We start from the raw sequence: 8,185 nt of genomic DNA, 5'->3' as shown, positions 1-8,185 counted from the left end.
AAACTACGTCACAATGCTGTAGACACCTTGGGGAATGCGTAGAATGCGTAATCTGGTTGATAGGGCATTCACAGCTTAATAGGGACGCATCGGAACGCAGGGCTTTTAAAAGATGAGTCACTTCCGGATTGGATTTTTCTCAGGCTTTCGCCTGTAACATCAGTTCTGTTTTGCTCACATACAATATTTTTACAGTTTTGGAAACTTTAGAGTTTTCTATCCTAAACTGTCAATTATATGCATATTCTAGCATCTTGTCCTGACAAAATATCCCGTTTTAATTTGGGAACGTTATTTTTCCAAAAATGAAAATACTGCCCCCTAGTACCAACAGGTTTTAAAACAAGTCCAAATGAGGCTCTGTAGTGTGTGTGGCCTCCACGTGCCTGTATGGCCTCCCTACAATGCCTGGGCATGCTCCTGATGAGATGGCGGATGGTCTCCTGAGGGATCTCCTCCCAGACCTGGACTAAATCATCCGCCAACTCCTGGACAGTCTGTGGTGCAATGCAGTGGATGGAGCGAGACATGATGTCCCAGATGTGCTCAATTGGATTCAGGTCTGGGGAACGGGCGGGCCAGTCCATAGCATCAATGCCTTCCTCTTGCAGGAACTGCTGACACACTCCAGCCACATGAGGTCTAGCATTGTCTTGCATTAGGAGGAACCCAGGGCCAACCGCACCAGCATATGGTCTCACAAGGGGTCTGAGGATCTCATCTCGGTACCTAATGGCAGTCAGGCTACCTCTGGCGAGCACATGGAGGGCTGCGGCCCCCCAAAGAAATGCCACCCCACACCATGACTGACCCACCGCCAAACCGGTCATGCTGGAGGATGTTGCAGGCAGCAGAACGTTCTCCACGGCGTCTCCAGATTGTCACGTCTGTCACGTGCTCAGTGTGAACCTGCTTTCATCTGTGAAGAGCACAGGGCGCCAGTGGCGAATTTGCCAATCTTGGTGTTCTCTGGAAAATGTCAAACGTCCTGCACGGTGTTGGACTGTAAGCACAACCCCCAACTGTGGACGTCGGGCCCTCATACCACCCTCATGGAGTCTGTTTCTGACCATTTGAGCAGACACATGCACATTTGTGGCCTGCTGGAGGTCATTTTGCAGGGCTCTGGCAGTGCTCCTCCTGCTCCTCCTTGCACAAAGGCGGAGGTAGCGGTCCTGTTGCCCTCCTACGGCCTCCTCCACGTCTCCTGATGTACTGGCCTGTCTCCTGGTAGCGCCTCCATGCTCTGGACACTACGCTGACAGACACAGCAAACCTTCTTGCCACATCTCGCATTGATGTGCCATCCTGGATGAGCTGCACTACCTGAGCCAGTGGGTGGTTTGTAGACTCCGTCTCATGCTACCACTAGAGTGAAAGCACCGCCAGCATTCAAATGTGACCAAAACATCATCCAGGAAGCATAGGAACTGAGAAGTGGTCTGTTGTCCCCACCTGCAGAACCACTCCTTTATTGGGGGTGTTTTGCTAAATGCCTATAATTTCCACCTGTTGTCTATTCCATTTGCACAACAGCATGTGAAATGTATTGTCAATCAGTGTTGCTTTCTAAGTGGACAGTATGATTTCACAGAGGTGTGATTGACTTGGAGTTACATTGTGTTGTTTAAGTGTTCCCTTTATTTTTTTGAGCAGTGTATTTCACAGTGGTTTAGATGGTACAATGATTATCTACACTTGTTGCTTGTTTTGTCACACACTGAAATTAGGCGAACTATTAGAATTTTAACAACCAGGAAATGGCAAAGCGATTCCTTCATATAGCACCTTCAATATTAATATTATACTCCCCTACTTCTTACTACATTTTAACACCACTTAATTTTCTTACGTCTGGAGTGACTGCTTGTTCTTTGATAGAGCAGTACCACTAGATGTCACTACTGATTCACATAGAGATAAGGGATGTTTGCACTTCTCATTTCTAGCTGCCTTGCTTGAAGTTTGTACTTCAGCATGGGTCTGTTCCCCTGCTCCTGCCTGTTTCTTGCTCCTGTTTTTCTAGTCCTTCTCGGTTTTTACCGTTCTGCCTGCCCTGAGACTGCCTGCCGTTCTGGACCCTTTGCCCTTTTTGGGCATATCCAAACATACCGATTGAGCTGTCTGTATCCTCCTGACTGGTGGTTCTTTTTAGCAGCTCTGCTAAAAATCTGGGTAAAAGATTGAAAATAATTTTAATCTTATTCAGTACATTTTGTAATTGCTTGCTTTTCTAGCAACCTTACCAGTAGGCATGCTAGCTAAGATTGTTAGACAATCTACTTTAACTTAATTGATTGTGCTGTTGTCTGTGGCCAGTAATGCTTGTACCATGTTTTGTGCTGCTGCCATATTGTGTTGCTACTATGCTGTGTTTTCACGTGTTCCTGCCATGCTATGTTGTCTTAGGCCTCTCTTTATGTAGTGTTGTGGTGTCTCTCTTGTCGTGATGTGTTTTTTCCTGTATTTTTATTTGATTTTTAATCCCAGCCCCCGTCCCTGCAGGAGGGCTTTTGGTAGGCCATCATTGTAAATAAGAATTTGTTCTTAACTGACTTGTCTAGTTAAAGGTTCAATAAAACCTCAAATAGCCTGAAATGGCATAAAGTCTAATCAGATCCAATTGTATATGTCACATGCGCCGAATACAACAGGTATAGATAGACCTTATAGTGAAATGCTTACTTTACAAGCCATTAACTTGTTATGGCTGCAATCCCGTTAACGAGATAAGTGTCATCAACAACCGCTGAATAGCATAGCGCTACATTCAATAAATATTACTACAAATATTTATATTCATGAAATCACAAGTGTAATATAGGAAAACGCAGCTTAGCCTTTTGTTAATCCACCTGTCATGTCATATTTTGAAATTATGCTTTACAGCGAAAGCAATCCAAGCGTTTGTGTAAGTTTATCGATCGCACGACAAAACATTAAGTACACTTAACATCAAGAAGCTTGGTCACAAATCAGAAAAGCAATCAAATTAATAGTTTACCTTTGATCTTCGGATGTTTTCACTCAAGAGACTCCCAGTTACACAATAAATGTTGCTTTTGTTCCATAAAGATTATTTTTATATCCAAAATACCTCCGTTTGTTTTTTGCGTTATGTTCAGAAATCCACAGGAAAGAGCGGTCACGACAACGCAGACGAAAATTCCAAATAGTTTCCATAATGTCCACAGAAACATGTCAAACGTTTTTTATAATCAATCCTCAGGTTGTTTTTAAAATATATAATCGATAATATATCAACCGCAAATGTCTTTCACAGTAGGAGAGGGAAAAACAATACCTATCCAAAGTATGTTGTGCGAGCAAAACTCATGTGACCACTTGACGCGATGTTATCTTTCTGGCTCATTTTTCAAAATAAAAGCCTGAAACTATGTCTGAAGACTGTTGACACCTTGAGGAAACGATAGGAAAAGGAATCTGGTTCATATCCCTTTAAATCCAGCAAAGGGAGGCTATGGAACATGGAGTTTTCAAAATAGAAGCCACTTCCTGTTTTGATTTTCCTCAGGGTTTTGCCTGCAATATCAGTTCTGTTATACTCACAGACAATATTTTGACAGTTTTGGAAACTTTAGTGTTTTCTATCCAATACTAATAATAATATGCATATATTAGCAACTGAGACTGAGGAGCTGGCCGTTTACAATGGGCACCTTTTCATCCAAGCTACTCAATACTGCCCCTGCAGCCATAAAAAGTTAACCTACAATGCAGCATTAAGAAAAAAAGAAATATAAATATAACACAGAATTAGTAGCAACAATAAAATAACAGTAGTGAGGCCATATACAGTGGGTTCCGGTACAGAGTCAATGTGCGGGAGCACCGGTTAGTCGAGGTAATATGTCCTGTACATGTAGGTATAGGGAAAGTGACTATGCCTGGATAATAAACAGAGATTAGCAGCAGTGTAAAAATGGGGGATGGGGACAATACAAATAGTCAGGGTAGCCATTTGATTAACTGTTCAAGAGTCTTATGGCTTGAGGGTAGAAGCTGTTAAGAAGCCTTTTGGACCCAGACTTGGCCCTCCGGTACCACTTGCCATGCGGTGGCAGAGAGAACAGTCTATGACTATTGTGACTGGAGTCTTTGGCAATTTTTGGGGGCCTTCATCTGATATCGCCTGGTATAGAGGTCCTGGATGGCAGGAAGCTTGGCCCCAATGATGTACTGGGCCGTACGCACTGCCCTCTGTAGTGCCTTGCGGTCGGAGGCCGAGCAGATGCCATACCAGGCGGTGATGCAACCTGTCAGGATGCTCTCGATAGTTCAGCTCTAGAACTTTTAGAGGATCTGAGGACCCATGCCAAATCTTTTCAGTCTCCTGAGGGGGAATAGGTATTGCCGTGCCCTCTTCACGACTATCTTGGTGTGTTTGGACCATGATAGTTTGTTGGTGATGTGGACACAAAGGAACAATCACAGTCCACAATCATCTCCTTTGTCTTGATCACGTTGCGGGAGAGGTTGTAGCTAGTGAAAAGGTTGGGAGATAGGGAACCTAAAGTCAACTTCATAAAATGGCTAGGTGGCCAGTATGACAGAGAAACAACAGAACATTTTCGTCCAGCCCATCACCGCAGCTAAAATCAAATCAAACGATGTGTGTGTTTGTTCCTTTGTGCACCTTGGAAGGAACCACTTACTATGGAGAAGAGGGGATGGGTCTGCTGCCTGGTCCAGTCAGTGTGCCCCCTCCGCAAAATACAGCTGACAGATATTTTTATAAATAATTATGATAAAGCGTGGCCTTAAGTTGAGTAATTGAAGTAATGAATTTAAAATGAAAAATCTGAGGGGGCATGATGCCTCTGCAGACAGAGGTTATGAGTTCATCCCATAAGGCGCACAACCCGTCTCTTCAGCAGCAACACACCACACCGCAGCTGCCGACTTCAAATCAATAACAATGGAGTGTCTGCAAGTCAGGGAAAAGCAAGATAAGCAGTTTATACACTTAGCCCTCTGCTCTACCTTCTAGACAGAAGGGGGTGAGTCTGAATAGTCTTTCAGTCCTTGCTGTTGGTATTTTGTCTTTAATTAGCTACCACACCCCCATGCACAATTACTCATCTTTAATAAACTCCCCAGCCCAACATCCCCTGCTTCCCTATCGGTCTCTGAACTTTGACCTCCTCTGCACACTACCGTGGAGGAGGTAGCGAGTAATTCATAATCACTTCTTCCCTTCTATTTGGGACATGAAACCTACAAAATAGGGTGTCTCCAGATGTTTTGTGTGCAAGTCACTAAAGTATTCCCCTTTTTCCCTTTGATGTGCTCTGTCTGTTCGCAGTCTGTTTGAAGTGTAGATAATCCTACTGAAGTCTCTATGTAGATTTGTGAATGACCAAGAGTGGATGGATACAGTTGGGGACAACAGGGGTTGGGTGGGTAAGCAGTGGTGTGAAGTACTTAAGTAAAAACACTTTCAAGTACTACTTAAGAAGTTTTTGGGGGTATCGGTATCCATTTGCTATTTTATATTTTTGACATATTTTACTTCACTACATTCCTAAAGAAAATGTATGTACTTTTTTACTCCATATATTTTGCCTTGACACGCAAAAGTACTCGTTACATTTGGAATACTGAGCAGAACAGGAAAATTGTCTAATTCACACACTTATCAAGAGAACATCTCTGGTCATCCCTACTGCCTCTGTTCTGGTGGAATCACAAAACACGTGCTTTGTTTGTAAATTATGTCTGAGTATTGGCTTGAGCCTCTGGCTGTATGTAAATAAATAAAAACTAGAGAATGTGGCCATCTGCTTTGCTTAATATAAGGAATTAAAAATTATTGTTTACTTGTACTTTTACTTTTGATACTTAAGAATATTTAAAACCAAATACTTTGACTTTTACTCAAGTAGTATTTTACTGGGTGACTTTTGATTTTACTTGAGTCAATTTCTATGAAGGTATCTTTACTTTTACTCAAGTAGGACTATTGGGTACTTTTTCCACCACTGTGGGCAAATCAGTGCAGTCACTGCATTTATAAATGTATTTATAAATGATTGTCATATCAGATAATTGCTACAGTGATGGATGTGTTAATTTTTAGACAGAGTGATAAAGTACGATGCAGTATGAATGTGTTGACATAATAAAAACATAACTGGAGATGGCACCCAGCTCTTTACCCATAAACTATCAGAGATACTGAGATTTATTATTCTGTTCCTTAAATCTTGAAGGCTCTTTATGGCTCTGGGATGACAAGCATAATCTCCTTCTGACAAGTCAGATGAGGAGCACTAGTGACCTCTGCTCTACTGTGCCTCTGCACTTAGAAGACAAGCCATGAGGTTTCTCTTCTCGAAGTCAAACAGCCCAGCTCAGAGAGACACTTGCCGCTGTAGTAATTGCAAACAAGGCAGCTAGGAATGTGAAGTGCACACATCCTGTATCTCTGTGTGAATCAGTAGGGACAACTTGTGGTACTGCTCTATCCGAGAACAAGCAGTCACCCAGAGGTTGTAGGTAAATGAAGTGTTCAAATGTATTAAGAAGTAGGGGAGCCGAATATGAATAATTCAGATAAAATATTAACATGTCCTACCTCTAAACATAAACTGGCCGCATGCACAGATGATGGTTAGAAAGTAGGAGCAGGGTTTATTGGGAGCGTGACTGTGTCTCTAACCAGAGTCAAACGAGACACCACGGACTGGTGAAGTTATGTAATCCCTTTACCACCGACAATGCTTCTGTTTAGTGAGCTTGTATGGCAGTGCTGATATTGAGACTGTTATTGGTTCAAATCACATGGTAAGCCTATCAGTGCTTATAGGACCAGTACCACATCCTCTTCATGTACAACTTAATGAACCTCCAGATGAGCTTCAATGCCATACAACTCGCCTTCCGTGGCCTCCAACTTTTCTTAAATGCAAGTAAAACTAAACGCATGCTCTTTGATCCTGCCCGCCCGTCCAGCATCACTACTCTGGACGGTTCAGACTTAGAATATGTGGACAACTACAAATACCTAGGTGTCTGGTTAGACTGTAAACTCTCCTTCCAGAATCACATTAAACATCTCCAATCTAAAATGAAATCTAGAATCGGCTTCCTATTTTGCAACGAAGCAACCTTCACGCATGCTGCCAAACATACCCTCGTAAAACTGACCATCCTACCGATCCTCGACTTTGGCGATGTCATAAAATAGCCTCCAACACTCTACTCAACAAATATGTTGTTTACATACTCATCTCATATGTATATACTGTACTCGATACCATCTACTGTATCTTGCCTATGCTGCTCTGCACCATCACTCATTCATATATCCTTATGTACATATTCTTTATCCCCTTACACTGTGTACAAGACAGTAGTTTTGGAATTGTTAGTTAGATTACTTGTTATTACTGCATTGTTGGAACTAGAAGCACAAGCATTTCGCTACACTCGCATTAACATCTGCTAACCATGTGTATGTGACAAATAACATTTGATTTGATAGACTGCATCATATCACAGTGCCATCCATTTTGTCACCAAAGCCCCATATACTACCCACCACTGCGACCTGTATGCTCTCGTTGGCTGGCCCTCACTTCATACTCGTCGCCAAACCCACTGGCTCCAGGTCATCTACAAGTCTCTGCTAGGTAAAGCCCCGCCTTATCTCAGCTCACTGGTCACCATAGCAGCACCCACCCGTAGCACGCGCTCCAGCAGGTATATCTCACTGGTCACCCCCAAAGATAATTCTTCTTTTGGCCGCCTCTCCTTCCAGTTCTCTGCTGCCAATGACTGGAACGAACTGCAAAAATCACTAAAGTTGGAGACTCTTACCTCCTTCACTAGCTTTAAGCACGGAGCAGCTCACAGATCACTGCACCTGTACATAGCTCATCTGTAAATAGCCCATCCAATCTACCTCATCCCCATACTGTACTTATTTATCTTGCTCCTTTGCACCCCTGTATCTCTACTTGCAAATTCATCTACTGCACATTTTACCATTCTAGTGTTTAATTGCTATATTGTAATTACTTCGCCACCATGGCCTATTTATTGCCTTACCTTATCCTACCTCATTTGCACATGCTGTATATAGATTTTTCTACTGTATTATTGATTGTATGTTTGTGTATTCCATGTGTAACTCTGTGTTGTTGTGTTGAACTGCTTTGCT

Source organism: Oncorhynchus mykiss, chromosome 2 (assembly GCF_013265735.2).
Source record: "Oncorhynchus mykiss isolate Arlee chromosome 2, USDA_OmykA_1.1, whole genome shotgun sequence".
NCBI classification, from domain to species: Eukaryota; Metazoa; Chordata; class Actinopteri; order Salmoniformes; family Salmonidae; genus Oncorhynchus; species Oncorhynchus mykiss.
This window is presented reverse-complemented; position numbering follows the sequence as displayed.